The sequence below is a fragment of the Echinops telfairi genome, unplaced genomic scaffold (assembly GCF_000313985.2).
Source record: "Echinops telfairi isolate 266 unplaced genomic scaffold, ASM31398v2 ScPeMD7_3533;HRSCAF=4204_0, whole genome shotgun sequence".
In the NCBI taxonomy this organism is placed as follows: domain Eukaryota; kingdom Metazoa; phylum Chordata; class Mammalia; order Afrosoricida; family Tenrecidae; genus Echinops; species Echinops telfairi.
The window spans coordinates 4963460-4978185 of NW_022107431.1; positions in this window are offsets into that span (position 1 = coordinate 4963460).

The window sequence follows — 14726 nt, forward strand, 5'->3', positions numbered from 1 at the left end:
ATTTGGATCACTTGTTGTTCCCTTGTCCCTGGGTTTGTTAACACCACTACCTTTCCCCCCACCTCCCACTCTCCCATGCCCCCCCCCCCCAACTGTTGGTCCCGTTGTTTTCTCCTCCAGATTGTTCATCCAGCTTATCTTATTTAGACAGACCTGTGGCGATAATAACATGTACAAAACCAAGACAGAGCAAAAGCAAGCAACAAAATAAAAGAAAACAACAACACCAAGAAGCCAATGACAAAAAAGCCAAAACAAAACACAACAACAAGAAAGAAGATCTTGTAGTTAGTTCAGGGACTGTTTGTTGGCCTTTAGGAGTGTTTTCTAGTCAAGTCTGTTGGGGCGCCAAGCCCTGTCCCCACAGTCGATTTTTGGTATTCCCTGGGGACTTCGTTGCTCTGCTCCCCTTGCTGTTCTGTTGCACACCCTTAGTGTTTCGCCTTAGTGTGGTGGGGTCAAATCAGGCGCAATTCCCACACTGTGTCTCCAGTGTTGTCCCCCGTAATACAGCGAGTCAGTGAGGGATGTCATGTCTCGTAGTGGGGCTGGCCCTGTGGTCCTCTCTGTGCATTGGCTGCTCTGAGCAGGAATATTGTCCTCAGGGCTTGGTGGGCCAGGTTGTGTTCCACTCTCTCTTCCTCTCCCTTCATTTGCTCCTGTGTGCTCTGATCAGACATGTCCCTCTCCCTGAGCTGTAGCTTCAGTGCTATCCTCTGAAGTGAATTATTCTGGGGAGAGGGGGCCTGTCCACGTAGCTGGGATTGGGGCCGGCCCCTCAGACCTCTCTGACAATAACAACTCTGACAATAACAAAGTCATCTTTCTCCCACTGAGCTGCTAGTGGTTTCAAACTGCTGACCTTGTGATTGTCAGCCCAATATGTAACCCCTACTCCACCAAGAATCCTTCTTCATGAAATGCAGCACTCCCTGGAAGACTGGAGGTTCAGAGGTACCCATGCAGACGGAACTGACAGCTAAGGAAAGCAAGTTTGCTTTAACACAACTCATGAAAGGAGGTAGCAGCAGAAGGAAGCTGGTCCTCAGGGGCCCATGAGAAAGGGGAGACCAGAGATTCAAAAGTAAGGTTCAGGCGTCCTCCTTTGCCATGAGACCAGAAGAAGTAGACAGTGCCCAGCTCCCAAGACTTCAAACTTTTATCCAAGCATCTCCAGAGTCTTCTTTCCAGAAGAATCCTGATCACAAAGGTCAACAGGTGGATCTTTGTGAAGCAGCATTTCATGTTCTCCTGGAACCCAGACATTCCCCAGTTACTGAGCCTGGATGAACCCCTGACACTATTGCGCTATGATCACCTTTAAACCCAAAGCACTGCCTGAAATCTTCTATAAACGAAAGAATAATTTAACTCCACGACTAAAGAGTACCTTCCTTGGAGATCAAATCAACAACATTCACTAGGAAAAGGTTAGAGGAGAAACGTAGGAGCAGTGAGCTTCTGTGCAGAGCAATCAGGAAACGGCGGTGCGAATGAGCAGAGTTAGGAGAACATATTCAGCATCATGGAACTGAGCTTGCAGGCATTGTTGAACAGGATGTGCTCTGTGGTATGGATTTTCAGCAACAGCCAAAGCCAAATAAATCACTTAAAAATGCTAATAATAACTGGGGTTCACCCGCTGTATTCGAGTGGACAATGAACTTGGTGCTGTGTTGGCACGATGATGTCTAAAGGCACTGCTTCTCCATGGACTGCTAAGACGGAGTCAAGGCATCTGTGAGTTCTAAAGCATCTCTCCAAATCCCTTGGGGAAGCCTAGCTTCTGACTTCCAATTCCATCCACGAGAATGCCCGGCTTAAAACATTGAGAGGGCGGCCTAAACACCAAAGATGCCCAGACTCTGAAAAGAAGGGTTAGCCCCTCCTTCCTTTTATAAGTGAAAAATTATCTCTGTGCTTTTCTCATCTTAGAAAATGCAGACAAGTGGAGGAGAGAATTCTAATGTGACTGCCACCCGTGGGTGGAGAGGAGACTCACACCATCAACATGTTCACGTCTATCCTTCCAGTCTAGTTTTATAGATGGGGGTACTTATCAGCAGATGGGTAGCGGGATATCTGAAGACAGTGGTAGCTACATAAATTCGGGGGGGAGGGGGTGTTAAAACTCTCTGCCATCGAGTCAATGCTGACTCATAGTGACCCTTTAGGACTGAGTAGAAATTCCCCTTTTGAGTTTCCAAGGCTGTAAATCCTTATAGGAATAGACAGCTTTATCTTTCTCCCATGGAGCTGCTGGGTCAATTCTCCTTTCCCTTAAAATTATGGTGTGCACATGTGCCTGCAGTTTTTCAGATGAGAACATGATTGTTATTCTGGAGAACTTCTAAGTAACTTTGTATTTCGATAAGATTTCAAGTTTAGAGGAAAATCACAAGAGGAATTCAAAGATTTTTTTCCCACCAGTTTAAACGATTGCTAACACTTTTGCCTCATCTGCTTTATTATTTGCATGCTCTTTCTCTCTTTATGTCTGCTCACATATTTTCCCAAATTGTCTGAGAATCAATTGCAGTCATCATGCCCTTTAGTCCCCAGACACCTCAGGATGTATTCCCTAAGAATAAGAACACTCTCTTACAAAGCCACAGTTAAAACTCAACATCAGAGGCTGAAATAGTGGTCCAGAGAACAGGTCCATTGCCAATTGCCTTCATTCATCTTGATACGATGTTTCTAGCTCTTTCTCTTTTCCCCATCCAGCAACATCCACCATTGGGAGAATGATGGGATGTCTGCATCATAGCCCACCAGAGGGACTGCCATTCTCACCGTTGAATGTTTGCTACCTTATGTTCCTTTTCTAGAAGTCATGCAATTGTGGATGTCTTTGTATTAAAATCTTTGTCCCAGCCCCTTTAGATACTTTTCTCAGACTAGATTAATAGGTCCAACCATTTGCGCAGGTCAAACTGATAAAATAGTGGGTCATTTCATTTGTTTCAAAGTATTTGAAAAGTGGAATAAATCAGACAAAGGAAATTATGAAGGCATTTGTCGAGTGCTATCAAATTGGACTTCAGAAAGATTACACTTTGATCTTCCCTAGAACATGGGGTTGCTCCGTTCCTTTTATCTCCATTAGTTCTGGAAATTGGTATTTTAAAAGTCTTTGTTAAGTTAGTGTGTGGTAGGGGAGGGGAGATTATGTTGTTGTCGTCTTAATTTATACTTGTTTCTAAAGAGAGGGTTTGAGAATGTTTAATGTATAAATTCAAAACTCACTGCTATTGAGTAAATTCTGACTTCATAGAGTTTCCAAGACATAAATCTTTATTGAGCTAACAGCCTCATCTGTGTCCTGCAGAACAGCTGGTGGGTTTGAACAGCTGACCTCACAGCAAGCCAGCAGCACCGAGGCAAATTGGTTATTTTTGCCTTTCATCTATTTTTCCCCTTACTGGCATTTTCTGCATTATAAAACTCCTTTTAGAACCTCTATAGGTTAAAGAATGGAATCTTTCTCCATTCAGGTGGTCTCCTGAGATGTATCTACAAAGCTTAGCGTCCTCTCTTTCTTAAGGATCCAGCCTAACAGGTCAACCCAAGGACTGGGAGGCTGATCCTACATCTCTGCCACAAGAACGCAGATCCCAGTGGGTGTGCGGTTAAACCTGTTGGCGAGGGTCGGTGAGAAAATGTCAGCAGTCACGTCTACTTGTGCAGACTCACTGGATTCACCAATGTTGTGTTGTCCTCTCAGAGCCCACCATGACAAGTGCAAAGCTGTAGAGGCAGTGGCTCTGCTACTGGCTCCAAGCTGCCCCGCCCAGCCCAGCTTCCAGGGCCCTGCGGGCCCTGCATGAGGGCATCCGTCTTTGCTGTTGTAAACCAGTGCATTGGAGGGAGCCTGTGGAAGTTATATAATCGTTTGTCAATTGAGAGATTATGAGTGAAGGGGTGGAGTCTAGTCTGTCAATGGGGTCATAGCCAATGAGGCCTGTTTGGGCATGGCCTACTCCTGGGAATTTGGGGAACTCCGGAATTTCCTCCTTGCAGATGGAGACACTTCTTTCTCTCTGCTCACTCCGTGGGAGACATTCCAGCAGACAAGACACATATGCTAGTGCCCTGAACTGGAGAAGCCACATGGACCTACCCTGATGCAACCAGACCTCTGAAGCTGGAGAAGCCACGTGGAGACCCCTGCCAGTGCTGAGATGCTTACAACACCACTGGATCCAAAGACTTCCTACCCACTGGCCTCTGATCGTCCTGCATTCGGCATCATTGCATGTGTTTTGTGAGTCTGGAGAAGATTTTAGATTGGTCATATGGGCTAATATCAGGCTTATGGACTTGGACTGAATTGGGTTGGGATGCTTTCTTAATGTGCACTTACCCTGTATATAAAACTCTCTCTTGTACACATATGAGTTTCTATGGATTTGTTTCTCTAGTCCACCCGGACGGACACCGTGCCTCACTATCCTAGTGGTCACAGGATAATTAAGTTGTTTCTCTGTCGTGTAAGTAAATACCTGTATGTGTTTCAGAAAACACAAATCAGAAAAGTTAACCTGGCTGAAAGGATGCCTCTGCTCCCTCGGGGGCCACACCGAGCACGTGGGGTACTCTTAGGGGATCACTCCTTCAAGGAAAGGGAGAGCATGCCGTCATCTGGAGAGTAGGTGCAGAGCCTAGAAGTAAAGACTGCATGACAGACTAAACGCCCTTGCAAATACCGAGCCCAGGTTTATGCTGGATGAAGGAAATGCTTGGGGCTCTGACAAGTTCCAGAACATTCCCACCCTCAAGGGCCCACTCAGCGAAAAATGAAAAGGCAGGTTCTTTGGGGGTCTTGTTCTTGTTCTATTCTAATTTTTAATTTAGGGGGAAGTAGCCAGATGCACCATTTCACAGGTCCCCACACGCTCAGTTCAGCGATGGGGGTCGCACTCTTCAGATTGGGCTATCCTTCCTGCTGTCTTTCGTACGTCATTCCACCACCACTGTCCTCAAGTCACTACCTACTAACCTTCCCGTCCCACTGTTGGCATTGATGCTACCAATCTGATCACACAGAGATAATTCTTTAAGAGCACACATGTGAGAGCAGAAGAGTTGTTTACTAGTTAAAGATAAGTTAGATTTGGGTTCAAAGAAGAAATTCAAGGGACACTTTGGGTTTAAAGTTTTAAGATGGTTTCTGGAAAATTCTCCTGGTGTTAATCCAACCTTGATGGTTCCAGAAGACCTGCCTTCCCCCTGAGAATTCAAAACTTTGTTTTCAGAAGAGTAGGGGGTATGCTCAGTATGTTAGGTTGGGTTCTCTGGAGAAGTAAAGCCAGTGACACTTGTATGTGTCTGTGTATTAGAAGAGATTTAGATTAAGAAATGGCTTACAGGGTTGTAGACGGATGCAGATGCAGGCTTCAGATCCAACAGAAAGTGAAGGGGCAGAGAGAGCTCCCTTCCACTCTAGATCTCGCTTACACAAAAGGTCACACCCCCAAGAAGGTGTCATCAGGCTACAGCCTAACAGATACCCTGTTTCCCCGAAAGTAAGACATCCCCCGAAAATAAGACCTAATTACAGTTTTGCCTCTCAATGAAATATAAGGCATACCCCTGAAAATAAGGCCCCCCAAAGCTACCATAACTCTGGACTCTGGACCATAGCAGCAGGCACTGCCATGTAGCTCACTGTTGGTCGCAGCACAGCCAGAGCAGACTGAAAGTGTGAGGTCTCTTTTAATAAAGCAAGAAACAATAAATGTGTATCATATTCTCCATGGAAAAATAAGACATCCCCTGAAAATAAGACCTAGCGCATCTTTGGGAGCAAAAATTAATATAAGACACTGTCTTATTTTGGGGGAACAGGGTAGGTTGGGCTCGACCCCCACCTTCACCCAAATATGTCCAATTGACACACAATGTAACCATCATGCCCAGAAAAACATCTAGGTCTGACAGGGGATATTTGTGCATTTACACTGGCTGCAGATGCTTCCATGAATGTCTTAGAGCATACAGGGAGCAAAGCTTTGAAGACTTCTCAGACAAACCATAAGGAAATGAGTGTCTGGGCCATGGGTGTCAGGACCACCGTCTGGGAGGAAGCCAAGGTCAATCGACACAACCTGGTTCGCGAAGACAATCTTCTACACCTGCTGGGATGGACAGTGACTGGGGCTTTGAAAGCTTATGAGCAACCATTTGGGGGACAACCGAATTGGTTTCACTCCATCCAGATGGAAGAAGAGTGGTGGAAATTTAAAGCCACATGGGAACGATGAGTGCAGTGAACCAAGAGATAACGCAAACATCAGTCTCCACAAGTCAGAGGTCAGCAAAACCAGATGGCACCCAGCAACCACCACCGATTGCTTTGAACAGGATGGCATGAGAAGGGCCTGGGTAGAGTGGGAGACTTGCAAACCCCCAAGGTCTTTAGTTGCCCTTCAGTGTGGAACTATAGGCACCCCATGTTAGAATAATCACCCATTTAAGATTTCAAAGGGTGGGTGGGGAGACCCAGGGGTGGAGGGTTAGGGAAGAAGGAGTGGAAACAGGGGAGGCGGTGTGATACGCAATCCACATGAGAAGATTAGAATGGGTGAAGTAGAAACAAAGGTGTATGTATCATTGCATATAAAACTGATGATCTGTTGTGTAAACCTTCACTTCATGCACAAGGAAAATTTTTTAAAAAATGTTCCCTCACGTTGGTCATGACTTTTCTATGGAATCTTTGATCACAACATTCAGGAAGGGCAGTGGGGCACCATGCAGTCCTTCTGGTCTCATGACAACAGAGGCACCAACCACTAGCTGTTAGAGGAATCCCTCAACCCCACATTGGAGCCTCTGATCAAGACAGCTGCAGTCTACTGCCTCCTTTGCTGACCTGAAATGTGGGATCCTGAGTGACAAAGGAAATGGAGGGGTGGCGGTCCCAGGCGTCAGAGTCCGGCGGATTTGGGTCTGAATTGACAGGTCACTCTACATTCTCTACATTTGAGTTTCCTGAACTGGAAAATGGAATTCATAGGGGTAAGCAGTTCAAAAGCTTGTTATAAAGATGAAATCAGTTAGTTCTCAAAGTGGGGCCCCAGCCAGGGACGTCCGTATCACCTGAGAACTGCTTATCCTCACACGTTCTCGGCCCACTCCCAATCTGTGGACTCAGAGCCTGGGGGCAGGCACACTGGTGTTTCCGCCAGCTTTTCCTCCTTGTGATTCCCCAACAGCGACATTCGGAGACACGGAGCCATAGGAAGCACAGGCTCCTAGTGGGAATGCTCCCCACCCTTTCCCTCCTCTCGTAACCAGGAGAACTCTGAAATCTGCCTTTCGGTTCTTATTCCGGTTGCTATTATTCCATAAAGTACTTCTTGTTCTTCATACACCATAGCATGCAGGAACTGGTGCCTGAAAGCCACTCTGAATTAGGGCGAGTGCAGGGGTACAGAGGACAATCCACTTCTCCATCGGCTCTTCAGGCCGGTGACATTTTGGAAGCAGGTCGCTCTGTTTTCTTTTTTATTATCAGCAAGTGACGACGCACCGAGCAGATTGTCGCATTTTCCGTGGTACTCCTCACAGAGCGCCATCCTTGATCCCGCGGCTCCTGTTTCCGTTCCTCCTCCTTTCCCATGGGGCAGCACGCGGGCTCGCACCTTGCTGTGATGCTGACCAGCTTTCAGCAGACCTCTGAATGAAAATGAGCTAGGAAGAAAGGAGTGGGGACCAGTTTCCAAAAGCCGGCCAAAGAACCTATGGGTCACAACAGTCTCATCCACACCAGACCCCATGGAGGGCGCAGGGCCAGGCAGGGTCTGCTTCTATGATGCATGGGACCCCCACAAGCACAGCTCACAACAACAACCTCCACCTTACAGCCCACCCCTGCAGCCCACAGCCTTCAACCCCACTCCCTGGGTGAAGCATCTCAGGTCACCAAAGGGGCTTTCCTGATGGTAATTTTTAGTGGCGAGCAAAGCCCCGCTCTGCTACCTGGTATTAACTAGAGTGAGGAATCCTTGACATGAGCAAAAGTCATAGAGAGAGGAAGGCGACCAGACGGGAGACGCACATATAAAGATGATTAAGCTTGTTAAAATAAAAGCCCTTAATGGAATAAATTGTGCTGGCAATAAGCACAAATTGGCAACATCTTTCTCAGGTTCAGCTATCTGCTAGGATGACAATTCCCACTATTGATTACATATAATTATTAAAACCTTTTCCCCAAATGAAATGCAAACGAGTCTTCTGCGTGGCAGACTGTGATTAACTCGTACAGTGAAGTAATCTTCGCAACCATCATGCTTAGAAAGAGAAAAGTCATCTGGCTTTTCACTTTTAAACAATACAAACAGTCCCCAGGGATACAGAGGTGATTTAAATCACGCCGTTGCAGTATAAGATGCCAATTCAAAGTGATACTATCCTGTGACTGCAGCTTCCAAGGCACGGGTCTAAAATCTGCACATTCAAACAAACGCAGAGGAAAAGGGGTCCCGTGAGCATGCTAGGCTGAAGGTCAGGCTTCTCAGGCGGTCTGCTGAGCAAGCAGGACCCCACCTCCAGTCTCGTCTTTCCCCATTTCCAGCCCTCAATTCTAAACCCTGCATGGAGGACGATGGGAACATGGAGTGGGGTGGCATCTGATCTCCCCTGACTTCACAAGGTGGGACTTCTCAGCATCAGTCTAATGCTGATGCCCATGAGGCGGGGATTAGCTATGCCTCCACCCTAAAATCTCTCTTCATCAATTCTGACCCCAATCATCCCCTCCCACAGCACTCTCTGCTGGGTTCTACCATCCATTGCAGCGGGCACACAGAACTCACATGCCAGACTCACGGCTATAGGGCTGATTAGGGAAGTTAACAGGTTACAAATCAGGATCAGACATGTTCAGAATACAGTTCTTGAGTCAGGACAGCCTGTTCTCAGTCATGCCTGCAGGCACACCTCTCTAGTCCTTAGCCTCTCTGCCATGCAGCTCCTTGGCATCAGGCAAGTGTCACAAAACTCCTTTAGCAATGCTGAAAGTCACTTCTCTCCCTGCAAGCCTCAACCCCAGGCCTTTCGGTCCCTGGGTCAGCAAGCCTAGCTTCCGCACTTAAGTGCCAGGAGGTGCCCCACTCTGCAAGTGAGCATCCTGCCTGAAGGCATTCGGCTTGGCCCGCTCCGAATCTGCCCTGCCTGGCGCTCTTGCTCCTGCTGCTTCCTCCCCACCATCCCACTGGACTTCTCCGGTGCCGGTGCCGAGTCCTCTGTCTCCTGCACCCAAGAGGGGCAGCTTGCGGACTTCGGGGTCTAAAGGACACATGCCATTCTCGTCTCTTCTTTTTTAATAGTCGAGGGAGTCCCCCAGTCCTGCTTCTTAGATGGCTCATTTTCTTCCATGTAGGAAGGCAAAACTGACCAATCCTCATGTCAGAGTCCCATAAACCCTATTTTCACAGTCCCATCCAGTCATCCAAGGAGCCCTGGTGGCAGAGTGGGTTACGTATTGGGCTGCTGGCCACAAAATCAGCAATTGGAAACCACCATCCACTCCAAGGGAGCGAGATGAGGCTTTCTACTCCCATAAAGATCGACAGTCTTGGAAACCACCGGAGCAGCTCTGTTCTGTCCTATAGGATTGCTATAAGTCGAGAGCCTATGGCAGGGAAGGACCCAGCCAACAAGGAGCCCTGGTGGTGTACAGGGTTACATGTTGAGCTGCTAATCACAAGGTCAGCAGTTCGAATCCACCAGCTGCTCCACAGAGGAAAAATGAGGCTTCCTACTCCAGTAAAGATTTCCAGGCTCAGAAATCCACAGGGGTAGTCATACTCTCCCATTCTATAGGGCCCCCATGAATCAGCCTTAACTCAGTGGCAATGAGCTTGAGTTTTGACCTGGTCATCTGGTGGGAGTTGCAAAGACTATGGTAGAAGAGCCACTATTCACTGCATCACAGACAAGGAACGATATCTAGTCACCCCAAGAATATAGTAGCAATGAGGGGTGAAATGCACCCACTGGTGGGAGGAGGGCGGGGTCACATTCGTAACCTATTGAGATGCCAGAGTCTCCTGCAAAGGAAGCAGCAGCAGCACGGTCCAATCTCAGGAACTAGAACTTCCACAGGGTGCAAGTGGGGTGCAAATGGAAACTCATGCACAATGCAGGATTCCTGTCCCCTTCCGGCTTCGTTTCCTAGTCCCTACCTTCCCTGGATTTGGGATGAGGGTGAAGGGCTTGTCGTAAAATGCCAACCTCCCTTTTCTGCATAGGGTCAACTCGCATACCGATTTTTGGCCTCAGCTGATGTCAAGGCAAATCAACAGCTCCAGGACCATCATCACTTAAACAAAGATTTATGACAAAGCACAAGAAAGTGCATTGATTTTATTATTCGGTGGCAAACACATACACACATACACAGCGTGTTGAAGTTCATTGGGGTGCATGTTCATTCATGTCCACTACAGGCCAATTCCACACTTGTGAAGATGGCGCAGGACCGGGCAGGGCTTCACTCTGTTATGCACAGGGTCGCTCTAGATAGGCAATGCCTCACTCACTGGCACCTAACACCCATAAACCACAGCCCACGTCACCACGGGCAGGACTACAGCCCATGGGCAGGCGAACAGACGAAGGGACCAGTCAGATGGGGCGCACACAGTGCAGGGAGGAAGGCGCAGCGTTGCTGTTGGTCCATAGCACTACCCAGATGAACTTTGGGAATATCGGGCTGAGAGGCGTGCCCGAGAAACAAAAGGACGTGTCTGTCTGACATCGGTTGTATGAAAGACGCTTAGAGAGACGTCAGATCCCTCATGGAGCTGGGGGCGTTGATGCTCAGTGCATAGATGCTAATTGTGGGGAGTCGTGGGGGACGGATGGTACAGTTGGTGGCACAAGGTGCTGAGTGAAAACAGGGTCTGAAAGATGCACATGTAGAAATTGCTGGGGCTGTGTTCACCACCCAACGAACACACACACACACACACACAAACCCAAAAGCTTTTGAGAGGCTAGCAGGGACTAGAAAGAAATGGGCATTGTTTAAGGAGGCTGAGTTGCGGGCTGGGCTGATGACCGCAGGCAGGATTGTATAGAGGTTCTGGCTATATAATAAGGTGACTATGCTTAATGTCCTGGCACTGTGCCCCTAAGAGTAAGAAAGCCACAGCGGTAGTTATACTCTGCCATTCTATAGGCCTTACTACAAACGGATTGGGAATGCCAACAACCTACAGGGTTAACTTTTGGCCTAGGCCAGCACCAGAACCAGAAGGCTCTGTGAACCTTAATCTGGAACTCTAAATATTCCAGGCAGCCACCGTCATGCTCTCTCAGAGACCCGGCATTGAGGCACCAGGCCCCGGCAGCTCTCCATGGCTGCTTCCTGCCAGGACGGCCCTCTTGAACTGAACCCTACAGAGGGAAGGCCCTCTTCAAATACTAGGCAGAATGCCACTGGAGGTGGTAGTACTCTGGGAGCCATCCCTTGAGGAAGTTCTGGGCCCGCACTAAAGTGGGGATGGGGCAGGGTGTGGGCAGAGCCTCCGACCAGCACCCTCCGTCCCCTTAGCTGGTGCAAAGGGATTGTTCCCACACTGGGTAAAGGTCCTGCCACTGATCACCTGGCTGTAGCTGGGATTCTGAACTACCTTCTCCCACTACCCTTGCCCTGTGATTCCCTTTGCCCTCGGCCAGAACCTGGGCAGGTCATGGTGTTTCCCTTGATGGGGTGGTCAGAGCCTTTATTCCCGAGGATCTGGGGGCTTTACTAGTCATTTCAGACTTAACCATGGACTTCAATCACAGAACACAGCAATACCCAAACCCCACAGCCCCTGAGTCAATTCTAACTCAAAGCAACTCCATAGAGAAGTTTCTGAGAGTGTAACTTTTTATAAGAACAGACAGCCTCATCTTTCTCCTGAGGAGTGGCTACTGGGTTTGAACCACCAACCTTGATGTTCACAGCCCAACACCTGGCCCGCAGCAGGCTCACCTATAAGTTGGAGGTTTAAGCCCACCAAGAGACACCTGGGAGTGGGGTGGAGAGGAACGATCTCTACATCTACTTGGAAAAATCAGCCATTGAAAGCCCCGTGGAGCCCAGTTCTGAGCAGACGCCACTGCAGTGGCTATAACGGTAGGTCAATCAAGCCCTGTCTGCTGGCCTCCCCTCTCATTCCCTCTAAACCAGTGGTCCTCAACCTTCCTAATGCTGAGACCCTGTAATACAGCTCGTCATGTGGTGACTTCTTAACCATAACATTATTTTCGTTGCTACTTCATCACTGTCATTTTGCTACTGTTATGAATTGGGCGACCCCTGTGAAAGGGTCATTTGACCCTCAAAAGGGTCGCCACCCACAGGTTGAGAACCGCTGCTCTAAACACGTGAGCTCCACAGCTGCCCCTGGTGATACACTGCCACTCGAGAGACAGGCCTCTCCTGTAAGGTAGGCACACCTGTTGCTGAGGGCTTATTGACCTAACCGGAGGATTCAGAAGATACCTGCAGGGCCCCACATGGACCGAGCCTCCAGTGACCCCCCTCTGACCACAGACCGGGGATGTGAACAGCCTTGCTCTCATGCCGAGTGCAGTGGAAAGTGGTTTTTTGTAGATGCAGTTAGGGTAACATTGAACACCTTACTATTGGATCTCCCTTTGCATCCGTTTTAAATTGGTTCTAGTTTTAAATATTTCCTCCTTCCTGCTTGATTGATGTTTTTCTGTTTCACTTTGCTATTGCTGCTGGCTTTTTGGTTTGTGGTATATAGTTTTTTTCTGAATGTGGAGTCCAGGATAGGTCAATCTTTAGCGACGGTAACTGGATTGATGGTTTCTTGGGGTATGGCAGAGTAGGTTGAGGGGAAATGAGCAGTGAACAACCATGATTTTAAGAAAGAAGAAAATGTTCTAAAATCAATTCTGGTGATCCTTGTACACTCCACTTAATATGATGGAAATATTGAGGTGTATGATATGTGAATTATACCCCAATAAAACTGTTTTAAAAAGAAAAGATGTTTACTGCTGGGGCAGATGGCAGCCAAGGAGAAGCTCCTGCAACATCAGACTCTCCTCCAACAACCTCAGGAGCCAGGCAGGTGGGTAGCAGGATCCCCACTTTACAGACGAGAGGGCTGAGGTCTTAGAAGAAAGAGCTTGCTCACTTCTTCTTTGGGAAGTGTTGAGTTCACAGGAGCCCTGGTGGAGTAATGGGTTACACATTGGGCTCCTAACCCCAAGGTCAGCTGTTCTAAACCACCAGCTGTTCCTTAGGAGAACGAGGAGGCTTTCGATTCTGGTGAGGAATAAATGTGGAAGCCCACAGGGGCAGTTCTACCCTGTCCTATAGGGTCGCAATCAACTTGATGTCAAAGAGTTTGAGTTTTGAGTTGAGTCCAAGTGTGCTGGGCAGAGGGCACCGACGCAGGTAGACGAGATCTCTGCCCCTGTGGAGGTGATACCCGAGGCGGGGGGTAGAGAATGCCCAGCCCTTGGGCCATAGAAAGCCCTGGAAATGATCAGTACCGGCTAATATCACACACCTCACCAAAGAGCAGCAGTTCCAGCCATCAAGCAAATGCTAACTCATGGTGACCCTGGAGGGCAGAGTAGAGCCGCCCTGGCAGTTTCTGAGACTGTAACTCTTTATGGAAGTTGAAAGCTTTCTCTTTCTCCCAGGAAACAGGCTGGTGGTTTCGAACTGTTGACCTAGCAGTTAGCAGCCCAACATGTAACCTCCATTATATTAGAGGTGAGTTAATGAAATGTTTGACCAAATATAGCAGGCTAACTTTTAAGTTGGTAATTTTGTAGGGTCCTTGAATGATGCTATAAATATCCAAACGGCCCTTGGCATAAAAACTGATTCCCCAGCCCTGCTCTAGTGGGAGAAGGCAGGCAAAAAGGAGGTAGCCCCTGAATGAGATCACATCCCCAGGTAGGGGTCAGCAAGACCAGACTGTGGAGTGAGGGGGGCCCCCACACAAGCCATCGGGGGTGTGGGCACCAGGACAAGGCTGGAGGAGGAGGAGGAGGAGGCATCACAGCAGAGCCAGGGGATATGGAGCCTGTGGGTCAGGGGGAGTGTCCCAGATGGGCATCGAGGTTGGGAAGATGCCTCTTGTCCTTGCTCTTCCTGGGTTCCTGAGACCCCTCTGGAGGTCTGAAGACCAGAGGGTAAGCTGGAGGGAGGTGGTTTTATACCCACCATTCTACTGCAGAGCGGCTGGTAGTTTTGAACTGCTTGACTTCTGGTTAGCAGCCCAATGTATAACCACTACATTATACATAACCACACATACCCCCTTCCCGGGGAACCAAAAACAGAAACCGTGGGAGAAGGGAGACGGCGGTTGGTGTAAGATATGAAAATAATCATAATTTACAATTTGTCAAGGCGTCACAAGGGTGGGGAGGGGAGAGGGGGGAAAGAAGAGCTGATAACAAGTGCTCAACAGAAAGTAAATATCTAGAAAAGAATGATGGCAAGATATGTACAAATATGCTTGATACAATTGATGTATGGATTGTTATAAAAATTGTAAAAGCCCCCAATAAAATGGTCTTTTAATAAAAGCAAACAAAAATAAAAACCAGACCATTCTTTTTAAAAATTATTTTATTGGGGCTCTTACATATCTTATCACAATCCATACATTCCTCCAGTGTGTCAAGCACATTTGCACATATGCCGCCATCATCATTTTCAAAGCATTCTC